This window comes from Bombina bombina, chromosome 1 (genome assembly GCF_027579735.1).
Source record: "Bombina bombina isolate aBomBom1 chromosome 1, aBomBom1.pri, whole genome shotgun sequence".
NCBI lineage: Eukaryota > Metazoa > Chordata > Amphibia > Anura > Bombinatoridae > Bombina > Bombina bombina.
This window is the reverse complement of record NC_069499.1, coordinates 314918967-314944911: the sequence shown is the minus strand read 5'-3', so window position 1 is coordinate 314944911 and position 25945 is coordinate 314918967. Positions and strand designations below refer to the sequence as shown.

Below are 25945 nucleotides of genomic sequence, written 5' to 3'. Positions count from 1 at the left end.
GAGACTGTTGAGTTCCTACTATCCCACAACTATTTCATATTTAATGGTGAATACTTTTTGCAGACCTGTAGTACAGGGATGGGGGCAAAATTTGTGCCCTCATTCGCCAACTTGTTTGTGGGGTGCTGGTAACTTGGCAGTCTCTACAATAGCAACAATCAATTTTTGGAGAACATCTGCATGTATATGAGATTTATTGATGATCTCATTTTTGTAACCAAGGGTGAGTTTGTATTTTAGGATTTTTCTCACATTTGTAAACACGAATGATTTGGAACTGAGGTTCACTGGAGAAATTCAGAATAACAAGATTCATTTTTTAGATCTAACGCTAGTGTGCTCTGTCCAGCACAACATGATCATTACTGACACATATAGAAAAGTAACATCCGGCAATATGATTTTGCATGCAAAATCATGTCACCCTAAACACTTGATAAAATCAATACCCAAGAGTCAGTTTTTGAGGCTTAAGAGGAGCACTAATTTGGAGGAATTGTTTAATCTTCAGGCGGATAAACACAAAGATAGACTAGGTGCAAGGGGGTATGATCCAAACTTACTCCAACAAACTTTAGATGATGTTAGGATGACATCAGGGTCTACTAATCTTTGTAAAACAGGTTACATACCAAGGAAAACTACATTTAACAATGAGACAATAGTTTTTTCAACATAATTTTCATTACAATACAATGAACTATGTAACATTATTAAAAGGAACTTATCCATATTGAAGGGGGATTAAATTCTATTGGATGTAGTTGAAAAAGTTAAATTTGTTTCTAAAAAAATGCCCACACTTGCGAACAGACTCTTTTCCAGTATGGTTAATAGTAACTTGAGAGAGAGGCAGGAAGTAATAGGTTGTCCAAAAAAGGCACCTTTAAATGTCTGTCCAGGAATTGTCTTACCTGCCAAGTAATTTCTTCTGGTGTTGATTTTTGTAGCTGGGTCAGTAAGCAGAATTTAAAAATTGAGCATTATGCCAATTGTGGCACAACCTTTGTGATTCAGCTACTCGAGTGCACATTGCATCATGAACAATACATAGGACAAACTACACATGCCTTAAGGTCAAGGATAGGTGAACACAAGAGGGACATCAACAATTATAACAAGGACTCTAGTGTAGCCACACATTTTAATTGTTTTCACTTTACCAGCGAGTCTAAATTCTCTGTTAAGGTTATTGACCTGTGGTATCCAAAAGTTTGTGGAAACAGCACACCTTTTCTTATCTTTTTCCAGTGGGGCACAGAGTGACAGACTTGCCAAGTCTCCTCAATATCCAAAAGTACATGACTAAGAGCCTATTGCAGGCTTGAAACGTTGTATATGTTGCTGGGACCCTATATGTAAAATAATAAAGGTATTTTATTGATTGTGGAGGCTGGAGTCTTTTGAACTTAAGGTTATTGACCTGGCCAGAAAGCCTCTCAGGGGTGGTAATATATACAAAATCATTTCTAAAAAGGAATTATACTGGATTTGGAAATTAAATACCAGGGCCCCCCTAGGTCTTAACAAGGAATGTGATATTAGTTACTTTGTGGAATAAAAATGAACATGTACAATAGAAATAGCTACAATTACTGTACCTGATGTCAGATCATCTGGTCATATAGCATGCAGAATATTCACCTATACTATAGTTTATCTTATAGCACATGTTCATTAATGTTTTTTTAATTAAGCATACAGAAGTACTCTATTGCTTTTTGTCCATTGTCAATTATGCTAATATCAATTTGTGGTATCAACCAATGGATATTTTGTTGGGACACATATGAGTCTTTGATGCACTGCTTACAAAGAAAACCATTAATTTTCATTGTATCTCTTTCTTTTAGCAATAAAAATATTGTTTGAATTATGTTTTTTGTTTTTGTTTTTCTTTTTTCTTTGTAGATGACTGTTACCACAGCCATGTTAGCTTGTTTAACCTTACATACTTAGGTAAATACAAAAGTTAACATTATTATCTGTTTATTTATATCTTAATAATGCTCATGCATTAGCGGTTACGTTAACATCATTACAATTTCTCTGGATTTACTTGGGCTAACTATCAAATTGTGATACAACACAACTATTTGTAGTAATGACTTTATTTACGAGCATATATTTGTATTGCACAACTTTGATTTTAATGTGTTGATGTTGCATATTAGATTAATATACTTGTATAGTGCACATATGTTTGTATTATTTGTACACTGTTTCCAAGGGAACATTTTTTCAGCTCGTGGATTGGTTGTAATCACCTTTAAAAGGTATGCTATATGGATATGGATTCATCCTATGATTAAGTGCCGCACGGCACTAAACATGTCAAGACTCCGCCTCCTCCTCTCTGTGTAATTATTGCATTGTGCATGTTTTTAATGTTGCTGAATAAACCTTAATATTTTTTACTCACAAGGATTATTGGAGTGCTGCCTTGCAATTTTTCCTATATTTTGGGGCTGGCTCGGCTCGTCTTTCTTCTGGCTGGCACTCCACCAACAGTGCACGTTTCAATTTGACGGAAACCATTAACTTGGATTAGGCCACAGCATACACACCTCCCGGCCGGGCTGTAGCAACGTCATCATTTTCACAGAACTTTTTTTAATGTTTGTTCTTGCATTCATTTTTTTATTAGTACAACATACTTCCAGCAACAGAGCATGGTAAACTGCACCAAGTGTATATTTATACACCATATTTTACTGCAGTCAAGAGTCTGAGCAATCTATTATTAAAATATCCATAGCTTAGAGGCAGGATGGTCACAGCCAAAAGGGGTAACCAAAAGTAAAAAAAACAAAACAAAATAGATATTCATTTTACAATTTTAGGTATAATGAAAAGCATTTAACTTGGATATATTCCTACCGTTGTTTAGTATTCATACATTTTTCTGTGACCACATCTACAGTGCATTTAGGGTAGCAGCTGGAAATCTTTACAACACCTTTTAAATGCTACAATTAAAATGTAGCAACAATTAACTATCTACCCAGCATTAATAACAGGATTGAGATAAATCACATATATTTTGTGACTTTAATAGAAAGAAGTGGCAGTCACAATTTATTTTGGCTCTAGTGATTTGATTGTAGCAAATTATTTTGACAGAATTTGGAATCAATGCCATTATTTATAGCCATTCACAAAAGGAACTTGATTGATTGGTTTAATATTAACTTATTAGTCACATCCTAATTTTCTCTTTAAAACGGCATAGAGAACAAAGTCACCTTAAACAACAGCTCATTGCAACTTTACTTTTAGAGTTTAATCTCACTTTTTAACCCTCTTAAAAAGCCTGGCATTTAGCTTTAATATTTGTTAAGAGTAACTGCATGTCTTCAGTAACACTAAAAATAGAGACAGCTCTAATGCAATGTGTAAGTAATATTAATGGACTTCACTTCTTTACAGCATGAACACAAAGTAATGATACACAGACAAATGTGCTGTTTCTATAAACTACAGAGACATTCTCTAAACTCAATATAGGCATTTTTAGAGTTGTACTTTGTGTGAATGATCTATTAAGCATGAAAATTATTTTTAAGATGTTGGACCCAAAATCATTAATTGCAGACACTAGATAATTAAAATGAACATTTATTGATAATAAATATAATTCGTAGACCTGTGGTTGTCAGCTATTTTCATTCTAAGTGCTGCATGCGTTCCCCATGAAGTGCTTTTAACCCAATACAGCAGAAAGCCTTGAAATCCATTATGAGTGTTTGAGTGTGTCTGTGTGAATTAGAATAGGGAAAGAGGTAAACCTTTTGTAGTTCTAAAGGAGTTACTAAATTGTAGTATTTATGTCCAGCCACTATAGAAAAAACCTAGTTTGGGTTGACATTGGTGGATGGTGGGTGGTTTGCCACCAATCAGCAAGAGCTACCCAGGTGCTAAACTAAAAATGGGTCGGCTTCTAAGCGTACATTCCTACTTTTTCAAATAAAGATACCAAGAGAATGAAGAAAAATGTATAATCGGAGTATTTTAGAAAGTTGGTTTTAAGGTTAAATTGTACAAGTATGTTGATTTGAGGGATAATATCTTTTTTGATTCTCTGCATTATGTTTTAGCATTTTGATCCACTTGATTGGGTTTTCATCTACCTAAGGTGTTATCAGAAATGGGTTAGATGTAATGCGTCACACATAATACAGTGGTATATGTTATATGATACTGTAACTGTTACTAGAAAGCTGCCATACTGTTTGAGCTGCTCAAGGTTTTAGCAGCTTCAGTGATGATTCAGCATCCACTTTTGATAGCTTCAGTTCTGCAGGATTGTTGTCACCATCAAATTTGGGCTGTATAGGAATACCTGTCAAAGATTCCTGGCAGGCATCTGGGACTGAAAACCAGGGTGAGCTAGATGCAGAGCCATGGCGGTATGTAAGTGTTTGGGTGTGGTATGGGCAGGGTGATCAATCAGCTTTTTGTGGCTGGAAAATCCCAGTTCACAACGAGTTGCTCTGAGATTACACTCTAGAGATAAGTAATAAATATACTCCTTAATAATTCTGGCTATATGTTATGCTATATAATAATATGGTTTAGATGTGCATGTATGGTCCAGCTCAGCTTGGGCAAAGGCAACATGGTATTTTTTTACCAAAAAATAAATAAAAATACCCAATTCTTTTAATAACTTTTATGTAGATGGAAATGCCAAAAATATATTTCTACTCCATAAATAGATCAAATGCAGGCAGATAGATCTCATTCTGTTGCAAATATAATCCCAATTTCTGCTGATATGTATTTTTGTTGCCATCAATCTCTCACAATGGTGTCTCGCACTAGATGATATAAGCAAACAAGTTTTCTTGGCTGATGAACCCTCAAGCATATTTAGGGGTTTCTTGAAACATAGGAGCCTATACTGTGCACTGGCATGACACAGGCCTTTCAATTTATCTGAAACATGTATTGCCTTAAAATATTATTTGAATACTAAATTAAATTTAATATTATTCCTTGAAAATTGTGTATGTACTAAGTAATTTCTTATTAAAAGGCAATTTTTGAAAAGCATAAGTTGTATTCCATATGCACCAATATATTTATTAGGTTGTAATATGATAAACAGTAAGAACACTTATTACTGACATAAGTTAGAGGCTATGAGCTCCATTTATTAAGAAGCGGATGCTTTTTCGGAGGCCCATCGTTTCAGGCTCGCCTGAAACGGAAGTTAAGAAGCAGCAGTCACCTTTTAGGTGGCAGATTGAAATCATCCAGATACGATCGGAATGAGTGACAGCCCCTGCTAGTGACCGATTGGCCAGCAGTGAGCGTGGTGGGGTGGCATTGCATAAGCATTTCACTAGAAATTCTTGTGCAATGATAAATGCCGACAGTGTATGCTGTCGGCATTTAGCGATGTTGAGCTGTCATTATTCGCTATAGCAGATCATGTCCACACAACAGTTAGTAAATCTAACCCTAGATGCTTTGAGAACCTATAACCAGAAGACCCCTCCTTCTTTCTTACAAGGACTTTCCAGAAAAAATATTACATTTTCAACAGAGGATTTTTTTTTTTAATTAGCAAGAATGCTTCTATTGAAACAAGACATCACCCAACAGTGATAGCTTTTACTGTTTGCTTGTTTTTTAACTAATAAAGTAGTATTGGACAATTGCTTCTATCAAAATTAAAATGCCTTAATGGGCATTTCAAGTTTGGAAGGGATGTCTCTTTAACTGACAATCGGCTAGATTACAAGTTTTGTGTTATGATTGAAAAAGCCTCATAATGCTGCATTTTCACTACCGCTGGTATTACGAGTCTTTTTGGCCGTAACGCAAAGTAACTACCGCAGCTTTCAAAAAGTCCTTTTTCAATGGGACTTCCATAGCGCCGGTAATACGAGTTTGCCTGTCCAGCCAAAAAGTGAGCAGTACACCCTATACCGCCAAGATCCGTACTCTAAACTAAAAGTCAGTAGTTATGAGTTTTACGCTACAAAGCCGTAACATAAAACTCATAACTAAAGTGCTAAAAAGTACACTAACACCCATAAACTACCTATTAACCCCTAAACCGAGGCCCTCCAGCATCGCAAACACTAAAATAAAATTATTAACCCCTAATCTGCTGTTCCCGACATCGCCGCCTCTATAATAAACAAATTAACCCCTAAACTGCCATACTCCTGCATCGCTAACACTAGTTAAATATTATTAACCTCTAATCTGCTGCCCCCAAAATTGCCGCCACTATACTAAAGTTATTAACCCCTAAACCTAACCCTAAGTCTAACCCTAACCCTAACACCCACTAAATTTAACATAATTAAAATAAATCTAAATAAAAATTACAATTAATACCTAAATATTTCCTATTTAAAACTAAATACTTATCTATAAAATAAACCCTAAACTAGCTACAATATAACTAATAGTTACATTGTAGCTAGCTTAGGTTTTAATTTTATTTCACAGCTAAGTTTGTATTTATTTTAACTAGGTAGAATAGTTAATAAATAGTTATTAACTATTTACTAACTACCTTGTTAAAATAAATACAAACTTACCTGTAAAATAAAACCTAACCTGTCTTACACTAACACCTAACCTTACACTACAATTACAACAAGCTAAGAACAAAAAGAGCTTCCCTCAGTAATCAAATAGTGTGCAGATACATGTAAAATACCTAAATAGGTAAAATAAATAAATGTTGTAGTAAAGGTACAAAAACGGCAACCAACGTCACCACGTCCCTTGCACAGGGATTGTGATAGTCTATGGATACAAAATAAGGGGGATCTGATAATGTCCCAAAAAACCAGTTCCTTATAATACAAGTAGGTTTGCCTGACCTTGATGAAGATGTTCGTAATAAAAGATCTGTTCACAGTTCAAAGCAGTGCAGGGTATTGGTGATACGTGTCCTCAAAGACTGAACCCCTGTCGTCACTGCTGTAAATAAGGTGCTTGATGTCGGTGCTGCTCTATGTGGCAAAAGGGTCTCTGGTGTCTCCTTTGATGTGAATAACTGGAAAAAACAAAAGAACAAGAGCGCAACACACTCTAAGAGTAAAAGTTTTTACTAGACAATGAAAGCGCAAATACAAGAATAAAACGTACAGGATTAAAAACAAAATAAGCAAGGTGTGAATATATCACCATGGAAGTCTCGCCCAAGCTAAAGACAGAACGGACACAGTCAGATTCACGAGAACCTCCAGCGCTATGTAGATTTGTCCTACAGCCGGTCAGCTGTTCCAGAGCCTGTAAGTGGGGAGAGCTTGTATGCCTCAACGCATTTCCTCTGGTCTCCACCAGACTTTGTCAAGTGGTTGAATTACATGTCAGCCCAATTTGCTAACTTAAATAGTGCTGATGTACCTAATGCCGGTATTAATGGTGAGCCTTGATTGGTCAGCGGGAGTGTCAATCAGTATGATTGCGAGTCAGTGTATAACTCAAAGGGTAACCATCAGGAGCGTCCTAAGACCCTGACACACCCACTGAACAAGACTCATTACTTAAACCTATAATAGCATCCGATAGCAGTATTGTAATTAAAAATCGCACACTGTATGTGAGATACACCTTACTAAGGGATGTATACGCTACCAGGTCTAATTAGCAACATAGGGAACATACATGTATAAAAAACATTATCGTTAGACAAAACTTACTTTAAAAGAAAAAAAGCATACTTTAAATTACATTTAAAATGAATTCAGGATAAATAACTAATTCCATTATGCTAGGATCTTCAGTTATGAAACACCCTGAAAGTACACGAAAATATTATGGATGTACCCAACATATAAAAAGTAATAGAAACTACAATGCAATGCAATGTTCTTCTAAATTGCATTAGAATCCTAGACTGTCCTAAAACTAAGGTGTAATGAACCTATGTGATAAGACGGTCTCTTTTTCATTATCATAACCAGTTTGGAATGACGAAAGTATATTTGTTAATACAACTATTATGAACAAAAATGGTATATGTAGAAAGAGTACATTCTTTGAATGGAAATTCATATTATTCACTTATTCAAGCTGGAAATGTAATGAAAAATATACCTGAATGCGTTCCCATGAAATTACATAAAGGCCTGTAAATCTAGATCTTTATTTAGTCCTAACCTACTGGAAGAGTTCAAAGTTCTTAACTCATGTATCCAATATGTTTCTCATTGGCGTAATGCTTTTAACCTATTATTGGACACATTTGGAGCAATCCAATCCAAGACACAGACTCTTAAACTTTTTGGATCAGAATCAGAATAAATTTTGTTCTTAATATTGTTCCAGTGTTCATTGAACCTTGTTCTGATCATTCGCTAGGTTCTCCCCACATAGAAACAATTACATTCACAAGTGAGTAAGTAAACTACAAATACTGATTTGCACGTAAACTTGTTGTTCACCTTATAGGTTTTAGTATTATTAACATTGTTAAATGTATCCCCTTTCTTAATATGTTTACACATCCAACATTTACTGGTATTACATGGCCAAGTTCCATTACCCCTTCTTAACCAGTTAGTTTCAGGAATAGTTTTATTTACAATTTCTGACCTTAGTTTGGATGGAGCTAGAATACATTTAAGGTCCCTATTCTTTTTAAAAGTAACTAGTGGTTTGTTTGGCAGTACTTTTTCTAAAATAGGATCACTGGTTAGGACTGACCAGTGTTTGTTAAGGATCCTCTCAATATCTTTGCTTCCCTGGCTGAAGGTGGTAATAAATCTTACATCCTCCAATTCAGTCGTATTTTCCCTACCAATGGGGTTCAGCATGTCATTTCTATTCATGTTGGATACCTTATATTTAACTTCATGTACTAAACTGGGGTCATATCCTTTATCTATAAAAATTCTATCTAGTAAATTTGCTTCCGTGTGATAGTCACTCATATAGATACAATTTCTCCTAATTCTCTGATATTGCCTTAAAGGTATACTTGTCTTCTATCTATGTAGGTGACCACTCTTAGCATTGAGAAAACTATTTTGTCTGTAGGTTTTCTATAATTTTTTACGGCTATTTTATTAACTGAATCAATGAAGAGAGTGAGATTCAAAAACTCTATTTCTTTATATTGTATATTACTAGTAAATATTAAATGCATATTGTTATTATTGATGTATTCAAGAAATGAATTGGTTTGAGTATTGTCCCCCTTCCAGACGATAATAATATTGTCTATGTACCTGAAATATTGTACAAGATGTTCAATGTAGGGGTTATTATGCCAAATTTTCAAAGTGATCCATGTACAGATTGGCATACGATGGGGCAAAGGTCGTCCCCATCGCAGTACCCTGTTTCTGTACATAGAACTTGGAATCAAATTGAAAATAGTTATGTGATAAGATAAAATCAATTCCAGTTAGGATAAATTTAATTTGTGCTGATGTGAGAAAGCTACTAATTAACTTTTTTTCTATTGCTTTTATCCCCGCAGTGTGCGGAATGCATGTATATAACGTGCTAACATCGCACGTTATCCATAGAAATGACTCTTCCCAATTCATGCCTTCAAAAATTTTGATTGCATGAGTAGTATCTTTAATATAAGATTTTGTTCCCTTGACTAACGGTTGTAGGAAGTGGTCAATATAGACAGATAAATTGCTTGTTAGGGAACCGACCCCTGATATTATGGGCCTACCCGAGAGATCCACAAGGGCCTTATGCACCTTGGGTAGGTGATAGAATATATATATATATATATATATATATATATATATATATATATATAATCTGGATAGGGATAAGCACTCACTGGATTTCAATACAACAAATATTTATTCGGCAGTGACGTTTCGGGGCATTCACCCCTTCCTCAGACCAGGAAGGGGTGAATGCCCCGAAACGTCACTGCCGAATAAATATTTGTTGTATTGAAATCCAGTGAGTGCTTATCCCTATCCAGATTGAATATTTCGTTAAGCACCCTGGTCTGTGTCTGGGTTGGCAAGTGAGAGTGCACTTAATTGAAGTCTATATATATATATATATATATATATATATATATATATATAGGACAAATCTACATAGCGCTGGAGGTTCTTGTGAATCTGGCTGTGTCTGTTCTGTCTTCAGCTTGGGGGAGACTTCCATGGTGATATATTCACACCTTGCTTAGTTTGTTTTTAATCCTGTACGTTTTATTCTTGTATTTGCGCTTTTATAGGTAAAAGAGCTGATTTCTTTGGGGCAATGCCCCTCAAAAGGTCCTTTTAAGGGCTATTGGCAGTTCAGTATAGGCTAGGTTTTTTTAAATTATTTTTTGTAATTTAGTTAATTGTATTTAATTAATGTAATTGATTTAATTGTAGTGTAAGGTTAGGTGTTAGTGTAAGACCGGTTAGGTTTTATTTTACAGGTAAGTTTGCATATATTTTAACTAGGTAGTTAGTGAATAGTTAATAAATATTTACTAACTATTCTACCTAGTTAAAATAAATACAAACTTAGCTGTGAAATAAAAATAAAACCTAAGCTAGCTACAATGTAACTATTAGTTGGGAATGAATGGGGCTAAGTTACAGAGCTTTATGCTTCTTTATTGCAGGTGTTAGGCTTTTTTAGCCGGCTCTCCCCATTGATGCCTATGGGGAAATTGTGCATGAGCACGTAAAACCATCTCAAAGCAGCACTGGTATTTGAGTGCGGTATGAAGCTCAATTTTGCTCAACGCTGCCATATTGCCTGCTAACGCCGGGTTTTTGCAAACCTGTAATAGCAGCGCTATAGGGAGGTGAGCGGTGGAAATAACTTGCAAGTTAGCACTGAGCCGCTCATAATGTAAAACTCGTAATGTAGATGATTGGAAATAGCTTTCCAGTTTATATCCAGTGTCTCACAATTTCCCGCATTCCATTTCACCTACTGAACAGAATAAAAGTGTGATTTGAAAACATCAGCTCTAGCTGAGGGCTAAAATTCCAGATTTTAAATCTACCAAATTTAAAATATTCAGATTAGTATGTTATGAAATGTAATTAGGATTTGATAATGAGGAAATATATCAAGAAATAAAAAAAAGAAAAATAGAAAAATAGATTTACCATTTTAGCTAGTTGAGTAGAGAAAAGCAAAACATATTTTGTAGTGTTTTGAAAGTATATAACAAAATTGATGTAAACGTTATGAATATTTAAGAAACCAACTGCAACAGTCAGTGGCGTCACTAGGATTGGTGTCACCCGGTGAGGTAAGTTATGGTGTCACCCCCCCCCACCCCAGAAAGCAGAAACACACAAAAACACAGGCACACACGCATACAAACACTGAGACAAACTTAAAAACACACTCAAATGCACACACAAACACTCGGAAACACACTCAGACACACACACAAAAACACACACACAAAAACACTGACACACACACACACAAAAACTCAGACACACACATACAAAATATGTAAACTGCACTGCATTAATTATAAAGCTCATGCTTTAGAGCTGCTCTCTGGCTCAGCAGAGCATCAAAAGAAAGAAAAACAGAGCACTCTAAAATAAATCACTGAAGAAAAGGTTTAGGCGCGCAAACTATGAAAATTCTGCTCTCTGACTCTGTTCCAAGTCTGTCAGTGCACAGCCCCGGGCCGCGTGCCTACCGCTTCTTATGGCCAATCACCTCTGCACTCTGCTCACCCCCAGACCCCCACCCACCCTCCTACCTGTTCAGTGTGCACTTAGTGTACCGTAACCGTAAAGGTCTGGTGGGCATCATACGTGGCTCTTTAGAGACAGTGTCAAACAGTCATGCGGTCAGGTGCCAGGCATCCCCTCACGATTTCCCAGTTCCTGTTTAGAGAGACAGCACAGCAGTGAGTGACTCCACTGCTCCACATGTCACTGAGCAGTGAGCACAGATAGGCAGGCAGGTTAAGGCTAGCAGCACAACTTTGCAAGCCCCACGGCACACCCACAACATTCATAGAGAAATTGGGCAGGGGAGAAGCAAAGTACAAACAAGCAAAAGCAGCTGGGAAAACTATTTGTTGAAAAAAAATCTATGCATCTCAACTTTGTATTTCTTTGAATTTCAATCAAATTGAAAAAAAAAAAAAAATTTTTTGGTGTCACCCCCTGGAGGGTGTCACCCAGGATACCCCTCTCAAAAAATAAAAAATCTGATAGTATTAATTACAGCATGATTTATATTAACTGATGACCCCAGAACTAAGCATTTGAGTTCTGAAATTGCATACCCCACTTGAAGATTTCTGAACCATTTGTCATCAAAGGACTTATTCCTGTGGTACAAATCATTTTTTAACCATGTGTTTAAAAATTAATTAGAGTGTAAAATAGCACAACTGACTATTTCTTAAACACTGAATGGATTGTGTCTATTAAAGGGACATTAAACACTAAGGCCCAGATTACAAGTGGTGCGCTCATTTTTTTATTTTATTTTTTGCTTGAGCACTAACTGAGCTCAATTTAAAAAATTATCATCGCCGGATTAACGCACGTATTACAAGTTGAAATTAAACAGCTACTGTAAGAGCAAAAGATTCAGGCGCACTCAAATCAGGACTTTGGATATCACAACCACAATAACTGCCTCTCCCTAAAGACCTCTCTAGGGGATGCTACAAAAAGCCTTTTTATTTATTGCTCCCATTCTAACCCGAGGCTGCAATAAAGCCGAAGGTGTTAGGAATACCTCACATTCCTATGTTCAGTTGTGCTGTTTTACACTCTAATATATATATATATATATATATATATATATATATATATATATACACAGTAAAGGAAGGCACTCACTGGTCTTTTCTTCAAAAAAACTTTAATAATCGTGACGTTTCGGGGACACACTCCCCTTCCTCAGACAAAAAACAAACTATAAGTGACTGGACTTATAAAGCCAAACAAACCCCTCCCAGTGAAAATTGCGCCAAAACAGTTACCATGGTGATCCTCAAAAACATTCTAGTCATGTGATGAGTGTTATTCATATAAATTAATTACTGCTGTTAAACAAACTATACAATATCCACACACAAACATATTGTAAATCATAATAAAAATCATACTAAGCATTACATCAAAACACATGTGAACAAGCTTATGTTAAAGAGCAGCCTGTACAAATAACCATATAAAGTGAACAAGACAAACAGGTGTAATAAAAACATATTGTATTGTAAGGTTAGAAATATCAGGAGAATAGAATATAAGTTCTCCTGCTCTCAAAGTGAGTGAAATAAGTAAATAAGTGACCACAATTTGCCTATTATTATTATACACCAATAGCACCCGTTCCTAACAGGATTTCCACCCAAGTTCAAACAATCCAGCTGGAACAGTGGGGAAGTAACGATGACAACTACGACAGCAACAAGCCTTGACATTGAGAATGAGGAGGATTATGCACATACTTTTCAATTTAGTGCAGAAGATGCAACTCGGATTCGTTTTGACAGCAGAGTAATAAAAACACAACGGGAAATTCCTTTACATTTATACAATCAGATTTTGAAATTGAAAAAAAGAAGGATTGACTTTAAGCTACACGGCTGCTACTTATCCGCCTATCACGAGAAGATGCACATACCAAAAGGCTTTAGGATCAAAAATATGCCCACCATTGGCAGGAATAATCCTGTGTTTTGTAAGAAGTGGTGTGGCATATTAAATAAATGCTCTCTAGATCTCATGTTATTGGTAATTGAGGAGACTGGAGCAACATTGAAGAGTCTGGAAATTTAAATCACACAATTTGAAACTGATCATCTGTGTAAATTGGAACAAGACCAACAAGAGGATTGGCTCACCAAACTGCACAAACAGCTTAAAGATTATGAAGGTGAGCTAATAGCATTTAAAGAAAAGAAATGGGAAGCTGTGACCACGGATTACCGGGAGAAAAGAGTATATCAATGGACATTAAGCCCTGAAGAAAGGCAGTTCAGGATGTCACGAAGGAGACCCAGGGTATATAAGCCCAGAAACCTGACGACTATTGACAGTTCAGATAATGCCACTGATAATGAGGCACCATCAACATCTACAGAATGGCAAAGGGAGGAGGTGGCACCCATGATCACACGATCAAAAAACGAGGAGCGCCCAGGCCCCACACGAGGAGGGGGGGGCACAAGAACCGGTGGCAGAGGCAGACCGCCAAGACAGGGTTGAAGATATTAGCTGACAATATCATCAATCTAAGTAGCTATGAGCTGAATCAAGAGGAGAAAGATGTGCTTAATAAAGGCTTAAGTTTCATACCTACCACATATGCTAATGAGCTCGATATGTTGGTAGATTCTTACAAGTTTCAAAGGACACTAAGATTAAAAGAATTTTTCAAGGATACCCCGAAAGAAACAGATGTAGCCTCTTTTGAACTAAAGAAGAAAAGCACTTTTGATCCTCGAAGTCTACAACCAAGTATTCTGACATATTCCAGATTAACCAGTGATGAGATGAGGGAGACTGTCAGAAAGAACAAAAGTAACATCAGGAATAATTTGTCCAAAAGGGAGACACAAGCTCTTAAGAAGCTACAAGAGAATGCCTCTATTGTGATCCGTGAAGCAGACAAGGGTGGAGCACTGGTCATCCAAGATTATGTTTGCTATAAAAGAGAGATCATGTCACAGTTGGAGGACAGTAAGGTATATGAAAAGTTACCAAATAATCCTACCCAAAAATTTAAGAGCAAGATTGATGAGTATTTGAATCAACTAAAGAAAGAAAATCAGATCTCGCCAAGTCTATTATCATATCTACAAGTTGAACATCCTATTGTTCCCGTCTTGTATACCTTACCAAAGGTACATAAACACCCGAGCAAACCACCTGGCAGGCCCATAGTGTCTGCCAGGGGATCCATACTACAGCCCATTGCCACCTATTTGGACAGAATGCTACAACCTTTTGTACAGATGATCCCATCGTATCTAAAAGATTCGATTGAATTGATAAAAATCTTACAGAAGCTAAGTGACATCAGAGACACTGATATACTGGTCACCCTGGATGTGACCAGTTTGTACACGGTGATTCCGCATAATGAGGGTATACATGCGGTTAGAAAAGAATTATTTAGACATCCTTACGTGGGACCACCCACAGACACTGTGATACAATTACTTGAATATTGTCTACGAATGAATTACTTTAAATTTGAGACACAGTATTATTTACAAACAGCAGGAACTGCTATGGGCTCAAATGTGGCCCCAACATACGCCAACATTTTTCTAGGAGCCTTTGAAAGAGAACACCCAGTAACATTTGAGGACAGTCATATCATCATATTCAAGAGGTACATTGATGATCTGTTTTTAATATGGCGTGGTACCCAACAAGATCTGAATGACTGGTTTGACAATCTCAATCAATTGTCGGTGAATTTAAAGTTCAAAATAACATATCATTGTGAGGTGATTGACTTTTTGGATTTAAGAGTAAAAAAATCAACTGGCACATTATGTACTGAACTCTTTACCAAACCAACAGATCGCAATTCAATGCTGCTTTACACAAGTTGTCATCCTACAGGAATAAAAAAAGCGTTACCTATATCACAGTTCCAGAGGGTGGTAAGAAATAACTCCACCAGAGAAGGGAAGGAAGAACAACTCACCAATATGTATCAGAAATTTAAAGAAAGGAGTTATGTGGATGAGGTGCTACAAGAAGCCTATGCCCAAGCGGTGAATATGACACAAGATCAAGCTTTAACCAACAGTGAACGAAATAAGGACCAACCAACCATGGACAGATTAACATTTGTCACTGAATACAGTCCGGACAAGAGAGATTTCAGAGGTGTGTTAGATGAACATTGGAAAATCATATCAAGTGATAAAACGTTACCTCTGCAAGAAACTAGACCCCCAATGATCAGCTACCGGAGGGGCAAATCTCTAAGGGATATTTTAATGCGTCCAGATATGACTCAGGCCTATACGAGCTCTACATGGCTAAGACAGGGCAAGAAAATTGGATGTTTTAAATGCTTGGGCTGCACAACATGCAGTGCACTAATACAGTGCAGTGAATTCACACATCCATGGACTAACAAGAGATTCAAAATTAAACACCGTGTGACCTGTACAACAGTCTTCATCGTATATCTGTTACATTGTATTTGTGGCAGATTTTACGTTGGAAAAACCACAGACGATTTGCGTACACGAATGGCGAATCACAGGGCGGCCATTTGAACAGCAATAAAAAATGGAGACTCGGAACAGCCAGTGGCCAGGCATTTTGCCAAACATGGACATACGGTCAAGGACCTGAGATATGTGATCATTGACCACGTCCCCCCCTTGCCCAGGGGTGGTGACAGAGGCAAGTTACTGCTACGAAAGGAGTCCAGATGGATTCACACACTGGACACTTTAACTCCAAAAGGATTGAATACCAATTTTGATTTACACTGTTTCCTGTAAAGTGATAATGATGTCTAATAACAATATGTGAATTAACATCTGGATAAGGAAGGGAGTCTATTGATACTAGATTCTGATAGGTCCACACATCTAGTAACATGACTACTCCAATACTGTTATATATTTGGTAAATAGAATTAGCTTCATGTTTTCAATCTGAATTAAATTTGTTCCAATTGTGATAATGCTGAGTTTATTTAAAAGTCTCTCTATACAGATTAAATACTAGCCAGTATATTGCTGTCAATACCCAGCCCCCCACCTCCTCCTCTGATAACTGGCTAAAATGCCAATGTTTAACGATAATGTTATATTATATATATTATACATATATTTGTTATGTTGATATCTAATGTGGAAATTATTGATGAGGAGATGTTAAGAATAGATATGGGGTGTCTCTGTATTAAGTAGAGGTCATCCTTACAGCGCTGTTCCATTATATTTGTCTAAGCATTACCGTTGCTAAGTTACGGTAATTTTTATTTCGCTTTTTGTTTCAGTTGGCCTGCTGGGGGTTCCGTAGTGCTGCCTCGCGCATGCGCAGTTGCGCGGAGTGAACGCTGCCGGAAGCCCGCCGTAGGCAGAGCTGGATGGTTTGCACCTGGGGTAAGAGGGGTTTTATGTATGTATATAAAGGACTTGCACTATGTTATTTGTTATGTTTGACAAAGGGGGAAACCCCGAAACGTTACAGATTTAATAAAGTCCACATCAGTGGTGAAATATAAGACCTATGAGTGCGGTCTCTGCTTCTGTTTATATTATTTCTATGCACTGCACCTAGGCATTATATGGATAACGAGAGTGCTTGGTGACCACAATTTGCCTATATATATATATATATATATATATACACAGTAAAGGAAGGCACTCACTGGTCTTTTCTTCAAAAAAACTTTAATAATCGTGACGTTTCGGGGACACACTCCCCTTCCTCAGACAAAAAACAAACTATAAGTGACTGGACTTATAAAGCCAAACAAACCCCTCCCAGTGAAAATTGCGCCAAAACAGTTACCATGGTGATCCTCAAAAACATTCTAGTCATGTGATGAGTGTTATTCATATAAATTAATTACTGCTGTTAAACAAACTATACAATATCCACACACAAACATATTGTAAATCATAATAAAAATCATACTAAGCATTACATCAAAACACATGTGAGCAAGCTTATGTTAAAGAGCAGCCTGTACAAATAACCATATAAAGTGAACAAGACAAACAGGTGTAATAAAAACATATTGTATTGTAAGGTTAGAAATATCAGGAGAATAGAATATAAGTTCTCCTGCTCTCAAAGTGAGTGAAATAAGTAAATACCTGTGTGTCCCCTAACACATATATTGTGTCTCTAAACAGGTGTAATGGTGTCTGTATCAAAGTGTATGTAAACAAGATTATGTGCACATTGTCAGCCCCCTGGATAGTCTGAATATAAATTCTGATTGCACAACCTAATCTAAAGTCTCAATCAGATACTACTAAAAGATAATGTAATGGATACTATGGGCAGAGTTACAGGACCATAAATGATTGTCACTTCAAAAATGATGTACTATCGAGTTTAAGCAGAGTATTTGTACTGCCATATATAGCAAAGACAGAAAACGGGAATGCGGCTATAAATGCAGCCAGAGGCTCATATATTTATCCAATACATGTTAGATACACTATGTCGCAGCCCTATCAGCTTGTTTAACTTATTTAACTCAGGAAAAGCATACCTTATGAACCAATTTCTTGTGTACCCGTAACACAAACACAAACACAGCATACCTGGGAAGACAGCGTGGCTGCCCGATGAGTATCTGAGACGCACACAGCCGGCTCAGTGTGATGACGTCATGTGGCTGCACGCTGTACTAAGTACCAGGTAGTCATGGTGACGCTACACACTGATAGACAGAATCCGGTAGAGGGAATACCCTTACTAGCAATACATACTTGGTGCACAGCCCAGCACTGCCCAATAAACGAGTGAATTCAGAATGACTCGAAGCAGCCTATGTTATAAATGCAGTTATATGCATAATACCTAACTCTAGTCACTGTATCTACAATCTATAGGATAAACTCCAAAGCAGTGCTGAAAAGCCTCAACAATACATATCAACATATCAGATAAATCAGAGTAACCAAAATTAATGTTGCAAGTGATAAGAAAATAAATGAATAAATCCATAGAATAAAATATAAATAGTAGAAGCCAAATAATGGAAGCCAAATAATAAAAGTAAAAATAAAAGTAAACATAACAAGAACAATGTAAATAAACATACACTAAACAGAATAAAATAAAATAAAAGATAATAAACTAAAAATAAAAATAAAAATATTAATAAATGTAAAAATAAAAATGAAAATGAATACAAATAAATATAAATAAATAAACTACAGGTACAAAATAGAAAAGAATAAATAAATAAAGAAAAGAGTGCAAAAGATAAAATGAAATAAGAATAGAGCCAAATAAAGATAAAGAAGAATAAGAAATCAAAGACAAAAGAGAACATAAAGAACCAAGACCGCCCCCTGGGGAAGAAGACAAAGAAACCAAAGAGAAAATATAGGCAAAGAACAAGAAAAAGGATAAGCAAGAAAACAAAAGCAAACCCCATAGTGAGACGACAACAAGACAAAGGACAAAAGAACAAAATGAAGAGGTAAGATTTGGAGATGAATGGATCGTCAACTCTCATAGGTAGAGCTCAAAAGATAAAGTCATACAATCTGTCTTCTAATCTTTCTTCTTCATAGACATCCACTACAATTCCATAGAGGTCTCCAATAGTTCAAAGGAAACAATGCCAGTCTAGGTTCACATTCAGTCCCTTCGGGCGTATGGTATTAAGAAGGAAGGTCCACTTGGATTCAATTTGCAGTAATTTATTGTCCCGGTCCCCACCCCTGGAGGGAATAGGGACATGGTCTATGAGCTTGAATCTTAAATCCTGTACACTGTGTCCACTGATAGCAAAATGGTGTGCCACCAGTTGTTCACTTCCATGATTTTTGATGGCTGTTCTGATGGCCGACCGATGGTTCGCCATGCGGGTGCGGATGTCATCCACTGTTTTCCCTACATAGAATAAACCGCATGAGCAGTTGACTAAGTAAACCACATATGTCGTGGTACAGGTCAAATAATGTTGTATCTTAAAGGTTACATTCGTGTACGGATGACGGAAGGTCGCCCCCGGAATCATCGCATGACAGGTAGTGCAACCACTGCAACGATAGCATCCCTTCTTATTTGAGGATAGCCAGGTTTTTCTATCATAACAATGTTTGGGGTCTGTTATTACTATTTGGTCCCTCAGATTGCGGTTTCTCTTGAACCCCACTCTTGGACTTCCCCATTCGCCAAATGGAAGACCTGTATCATCCTTGATGATATGTCAGTGGGTCCTTAGACACTGTCCTATGTTCTTTACATCTGGGCAGTATCTGGTTACAAATGTCATCCTTTGAATATCATCCCTTGTGTGTCCCTCCTTGGGATCATCTTGTTCCTTCATGCATGCCAGGAGATAATCCCATTTGTAGCCCCTAGCCAAAAATCTCTTTGCCATTTCTTGTAGCTGTATTTTCATGACCTCAGTATTACTGTTATTTATGTTTACTCTTGTCATCTGGCCCCGTGGTTCATCAGGTATGCTTTTCCTGAGTTAAATAAGTTAAACAAGCTGATAGGGCTGCGACATAGTGTATCTAACACGTATTGGATAAATATATGAGCCTCTGGCTGCATTTATAGCCGCATTGCCGTATCCTGTCTTTGCTATATATGGCAGTACAAATACTCTGCTTAAACTCGATAGTACATCATTTTTGAAGTGACAATCATTTATGGTCCTGTAACTCTGCCCATAGTATCCATTACATTATCTTTTAGTAGTATCTGATTGAGACTTTAGATAAGGTTGTGCAATCAGAATTTATATTCAGACTATCCAGGGGGCTGACAATGTGCACATAATCTTGTTTACATACACTTTGATACAGACACCATTACACCTGTTTAGAGACACAATATATGTGTTAGGGGACACACAGGTATTTACTTATTTCACTCACTTTGAGAGCAGGAGAACTTATATTCTATTCTCCTGATATTTCTAATCTAACAATACGATATGTTTTTATTACACCTGTTTGTCTTGTTCACTTTATATGGTTATTTGTACAGGCTGCTCTTTAACATAAGCTTGTTCACATGTGTTTTGATGTAATGCTTAGTATGATTTTTATTATGATTTACAATATGTTTGTGTGTGGATATTGTATAGTTTGTTTAACAGCAGTAATTAATTTATATGAATAACACTCATCACATGACTAGAATGTTTTTGAGGATCACCATGGTAACTGTTTTGGCGCAATTTTCACTGGGAGGGGTTTGTTTGGCTTTATAAGTCCAGTCACTTATAGTTTGTTTTTTGTCTGAGGAAGGGGAGTGTGTCCCCGAAACGTCACGATTATTAAAGTTTTTTTGAAGAAAAGACCAGTGAGTGCCTTCCTTTACTGTGTATATCTATCTGCTGGCACCCTGGCATCAGGATTGGAAAGTGAGAGTGCTCTCTATCTACATATATATATATATATATATATATTTATATATATTGTAAAATATACAGTATCTCTGTACTTATATATCTATATCAATATATATAGGTATAGTTATACAGACAGATAGGCCTCTCTTTACATTACAGTTATATAGTTATATACCACGTGTAGAGGTCTGGTTCAGAGTCCCAGCTTTGTCCATCCATGGACGAACAAAAAGTTTTGGATTCATCATAGAGTGACGTGTACCACCACCCATGTAGTGTATCTGCTACACTTTCCATGTGGCAGATTCTACGGGGGTAAAACCCAAGATGACCTTTGCACCAGGATGGCCAATCATAGATAAGCCATCTAGAGTGCAATAAAGAATGGCGACTCAGAACAACCGGTGGCGAGACATTTTGTGAGGAATGGTCATGGTGTACAGGACCTACGGTACATTATAATTGACCATGTACCAGCATTCCAGTGAGGTGGAGATAGGTCAACGTGCCTATTACAGAAAGAGCTACAATGGATCTATACCCTGGACACTATGCATCCAAAGGACCTCAACATGACCATGGACTACCAATGTTTTTTGTGAATGTTATCATACTGGTGGTTGATATAGTGTTGGAGTGAGAGGTTGGCAGTGTGACCTGTATGTTTCTTTGTGTGTAGTAGTGGGCATGATGGTTGTTGGTTATGTGTGATTGTTGGCATGAGTGGGGTGGGGTGTGAATGGGTGAGTGTCAGTGGTTTGGATGTGGTTTTGCATGGTCAATGAGCGTATTGTTGGCACAATCTTTTATACTGATGGTGTTATAAAAAGTTTTTTTGATGGTCTTATTATGGGCATTGAGACACAGAGTTTGGTCTATGATGAGAAAAGTTATGAGGATTTGTAGGCTGATTATTAGCCCGTATGAAGGTGATACAAGTTGGTCTTGTTTTAAATTGAGTGTTTGTTGTGAGTGGTGGGGATGTTTGATAATTGTGCGAATGAGTGGTATGGTTGGGGTTTGGAGTGAGTGATGGGTGCCTGTGAGATGAAACGTGAGGGTGGATGGATATGACGGTAAGGGTTGTAGCGTGCAAATGAGCTACCTTTAGTTCATTATGAACTGACACAGTGGTGATAAAACCTTGGATTTATATTGAGATATAAGAGGATGTTTGTGTGTCTGTGTGGGTTAGTGGATCTAGATTGTGTATGTTTATGTTTGTTGGTTGGAAGTGATGTTTTGATGTGAGATATTAATGTATGAGTGGTTATTACTGAAACTTAGCAGGTTTTTAAGAAGGAGGAATCGTAACTTGATGTTTGTTTGTGCACTCATTTCTGATATTGATCATATAGCAGAGTAACAAGTTTTGCGATGTTTGCACATTTTAGAGAAGTAGTATTCTGGTAAGACTGTGTGATAGATAGTTCGGTTTGTGTTATGAGTATGGTTATGTATGTTGATTGGCTCCGTAGGTGGGCAGGTTATTTATTGTGATATGTGTGGTTAGATAGTGGATTGGATGTTGTTTAGCTGTACGTGATTGTTCACTTGGATCGGGTGAAGTTTAGTCTTTTGAGAGCTATGTGAAGTGAGTTAAACAGAGTGAAGATATGGGCGTGTTCTAATACGTCAGTGGCTGGCTAGTATTTTTGTTTGATGGTTGCTAGGTTACAGCGGTTTTGGCTCCGCAATGTGTATCTGTATGAAGTGTTTTTACACTAGGTGCACCAACTACTGCTGTGCATATGCTTATTAGCAATGATGGTTAAGACATTGTTTAGCTATGTTTGATTGTCCGTACACGGCGGTGTGAAGTTGCCTTTGGTGATGGGAATGTGGATTGATTTGGTTTGTGCTCTGCTGGGCTCCGTAGCATATCTGCACATGCGAAGTTGTGCCGGTCGGACGTGCAGGGTGAACAGCTGATAGCAATCGCTTGGTGATGGGTTTCTTTATAAAAAGATGAGTGTTTTATGTGTTCTTTTGGTCTGAGGATGGGGCAACCTCGAAAACGTTAATCTGTGAATAAAGAGTTACTGTTGAAAACGGTGAGTGCCTTCCCCTTGTCTACTTTTCTACATTTTTGATTTGAAGTGCACCCCGGCTGTTGTTAAAGGACAAATGTGTGCTGGAACCCTCCCTACATTGTGTATATATATATATATATATATATATATAAACCCTAAAAAAAGAAAATATAAAGAAACAGGTAGAAATAGTATGCAAGGATTCCTTAGCCAGCACTTCCTTTTCAATTACATCTACAAATTATATATATGACCACCAGGGAGTAAAAACATCAAAGACACAGCAAAAATTCATGAGCACACACGTGTAAATTCAAAATTTTTTACTTTATTAACTACCATCATCTAGAACAAAAACACTTACTCAAAATACCCTAACTCAATAAAAATTGTTAAAACAAACCTATGGCCATTGAAAAAAGAACCAAAACTAAATGGCATCAATTCAACATATGTATGTATAAATTCCCTAGGTTAAATACCTTAATAAGGAAACATATGAAATTCAATACATAGTTAATACATAATTAACAGTATGCTCTCTGTAGGAGAAGTGATGTCATAATGAAAGACAGTCCAGCAATGTCCATGCAAATACTATTAGTTGTAGAAATTCAATATAGCTTGTAGGCAATAGATGATTGTTAAAGCAGTTCATGCAAACATAGCCGTTAGTGAATTTAAGCAGTTCATGCAACAGTAAATATATCAAGCTGGTTTCCACATATAGCAGTGCTGTTATCACAATAAGCTGCAGGTTAGTAATGCGGTTTTAAGAGAACAGTTCATGCAGATTTAATAACTTCATATACTTAGGCAATTCATATGCAGGTACACAGTCATATGTATGGTGTATCTTAACTTTCGGGATAATCCTACTGAGAGCTATACTCTCATCTAAGGGTCCCATATAGGATCTCACCATCTCCTCAACTATGCTGTCATCCTTCCATATGCAAAAGTGATATCCGTCACATAAGGTCCATTTCTCTATTGCAGCTAGACATGCAGACTGTCTGGATTTCCTTTCCGGGCCGGTTTGCGACACAGCAGATCCTTTGCTTACTCGGGTAAGCCACCCCGAGTCATGTTGGAGACACGTAACACATGTTCGCCGCTAGGGACTTCCGGTGCGGCTTCTTCATGGCGTAGCGGTGCTGTATATATATATATATATATATATATATATATAACTGTAATGTAAAGAGAGGCCTATCTGTCTGTTCACTTATGAAAATAATAATAATGCCTTGTAAATCCCAGAAACAACAATATCCCATGTGAGTACAGTCTCTACTGAATTGGTGTTCTATCAAAAACTCCAATTCATCAAAAACTCCAATCTGACGTCACATCCAGTAATTCTATACATCTGATTGGTTTGTGTCTCAGTGAGTGACAGGATTCACAACCAATCAGATGGGCACTGTAATTGCCTATCTTCACTATCTATATTGCCTCCGACTGGGGGATTCAAGAGGGGCAAAGGCCGCCTTGTAAATCTCATTCCCCAAAAATTGAAGTGTCACCGGAAGTGACTTCAAATTGCAGTTTTCGAGGAATTGGAGTTCTCGACAGAACACCATTCCACAGTATCCCCGGAGTAAGTATCAAGTGCATTCCAAATGAAAGTTCAATTTCCTAGAGAAATAGTGTTCCTCTTAGTTTCATATGGGGACAACAGAGGAGTGTCGGAGTGGCTGACTAAATGCAGATACTGTATGCAATACTCACTGCCAGTAAAGGCTTGATAGTAGCCAGTCTCACCTCTCATAAGTGGCATACCTCGAAGCAGTGCTTGGGAAGTCCAGATGCGGGTCTGACAGGCGGTGGTGAAGTGTGTGACCTTCCCAACTCAACCGGGCCGCTGTGCAGGTCCCTGATGACTTTTCGGGTCAGGTTGTACCTCTGAAGTCCTACTGTGTCTCCACGGGAATGTTCGCAGCTGGTTTGCCACTCACTCCAAGCGTCAGTGGTACGGGTGAGCAGGGTGGACAAAAAAACATTCTGTGATACAGTCAGGTAGGTACTATGAGGGTGACAGTATCAACTGTAAGGAAAGTCTGGCCCTAAGCAGCTATCTCATGCCGGTCCATAATGCAGAAACAAAATAAGATAGGATGCAGATATTGGTTACATATCCGGATCCTATCTTCTTTAGTTATATATATATATATATATATATATATATATATATATATATATATATATAAAAAACAATAAAAAGAAGTAAAGTATTTCTATTAGAAACACATGCAAAGATATTAGAAATTATTAAAAATTATATTGACGGAGGGACTTCCGGTGGGCGGGCGCAGCGAGTGGAAGCAGAGAACGGAGCTCCGCTGTTCTCGGCTCCTTAACTTGGGTAAAAGCCTAAGGTGCGCCCTTAAACAGAGCTGGATTCCTTGGCAGGGGTACCCAAACCTGCCCGGACACTTGACAGCAAGGGATCGGACATCGGATCCCCCCGCCGCAGAAGTAGCAAGACAGAGGTGGCAGAAGGCAGTTGCGGCCGCAGCTAAGCTGACACGCAGAGACCGCAAGGTAAAAAAGAGACTCACACACTTTCTAAGAACCTGGCGACAAATACCTGCACCTCGCCTAGAGCCAAGATACTTGGTGAGCAACTTGTAAGTCCAGGAGGGAGAGCAAATCCAAAGGCGGGAAAAGCCGCCATCTTGCCCTTGCTGTGCACTAAACAAAATAAAGCAGGCTGCAGCGCATCTGGTGCACAATATAGAAGTGACTCTATTAATGCCTGCAGGCTAAACAGTTATTACAGACACAATTGGAGGGGGGACTTTGTACTTCTCATTGCAGCGAGTGGCCATTAACCCCTTGGGTGTTCACTTAACAGCAGAGAGCACCATTTAAACAACAGAGGGACAAAAACAAGCCGAGGGTCCAAGACACACAAGAGA

The 25945-nt window shown here is 37.5% G+C and overlaps 1 long non-coding RNA gene across 1 annotated transcript; it reads right to left on the bottom strand.

Moving 5' to 3' along the window:
* Positions 1-5059: 5059 nt before the first annotated feature.
* On the bottom strand, positions 5060-24130 carry LOC128645251 (uncharacterized). The gene is made up of 3 exons (XR_008400091.1): positions 23944-24130; positions 11684-11810; positions 5060-7024 (listed from the first exon to the last, which is right to left on the bottom strand). It is a non-coding gene; the product is annotated as an uncharacterized LOC128645251 (long non-coding RNA).
* Between the last annotated feature and the right edge of the window lie 1815 nt (positions 24131-25945).